General features: G+C 32.9%; 1 pseudogene; it reads right to left on the bottom strand.

Annotated features, from left to right (window-relative positions):
• The window catches only part of LOC107082607, a 40,466-nt pseudogene that overhangs the window by 34,711 nt on the left and 4,677 nt on the right, over window positions 1-1,078 (bottom strand).

The following is a 1,078-nucleotide window of genomic DNA, read 5'->3' as shown; positions in this document are numbered from 1 at the left end:
TGGCGGACGTGTCGATGCATCGGATCGTCGGCTGTTGGATCGATGCATCGATACAAAATGATTATTATTTACACCCCTAGGAGATAAGGTTTTTTTTATATCTATAGAAGGCAATTTCTGCCTCATGCTATGTCATGATTATGAGATTTAAAGTCAGCATACTGATACTTTTCAGATACTTTTTTATGACTTTGACTATGAATATCATAATTATTACTTAAAATGTTATAATTTTATGTTTAAAGTAGAAATTCTGACTTGACATTTTATTGAGACAATGTTATATCTCCTATTATGACTTTAAATCTTAAAATTATTACTTTAAAAGTATGAATTATGACTAAATCTAATAATTATGACTTTAAGAATAACAATTTTCTTACTGCATGGAAATAACTGCAAAGTTCTTTTCAAACAAACGTTCTTTTTTTTCCCAAAACCTTTGATTATAATTCTTCAATTAGCTCCTCGCAGCAGATGTACTTATCAGCCTCTTAACAACTCTTCAACAAGCAGAAAAATACATTTTTCTTGATTATGCACAATAAGATGGGGCTTTTAAAACATCAAATAAATGCGAGAACAACTTCATGACATTCAAGGGATTTCAAAACGACTGTAATTATTACAAGATTAAAAAGGACAGCTGTGTTTTCGAATAACGAAGAGCAATAAGAAAAAAAAATAGGAGGAAATAAATAATGTTTAGTTAAAAGGACAGAGAGAGAAGCTTGGCTGAATGTAAAAGTGTGTGTATGAGAGCAGGAGGTCAGACAGGTACCAAGGGGCCTGGAGCATGAGGGAATTGTAGGTGAGAAGAAGTATCTGGTAAATGATGCGAGACTTGACAGGCAGTTAGAGGAGATTTATGAGTGAGGGTGTTATGTTGGGAACTCTGGGTGAATGTTTGTAGCATAGAAACTCATAGACTCTAGAGGCGGTCCTGTTCCTAGAAACAAGTGATTTTAAGTAGCAGGACAGAATAAGGCATGAATCTTTTCTTCTACATCCCTATTTATTTTTTTATTTATTTGAATAGGGACAAAGCACATTAATGAACATCAGTTTAAAAACAAAT

The sequence above is a fragment of the Cyprinodon variegatus genome, unplaced genomic scaffold (assembly GCF_000732505.1).
Source record: "Cyprinodon variegatus isolate N-32 unplaced genomic scaffold, C_variegatus-1.0 Scaffold57, whole genome shotgun sequence".
NCBI lineage: Eukaryota > Metazoa > Chordata > Actinopteri > Cyprinodontiformes > Cyprinodontidae > Cyprinodon > Cyprinodon variegatus.
The sequence above is the reverse complement of the archived record's forward strand: the minus strand, read 5'-3'. Positions and strand labels throughout refer to the sequence as shown.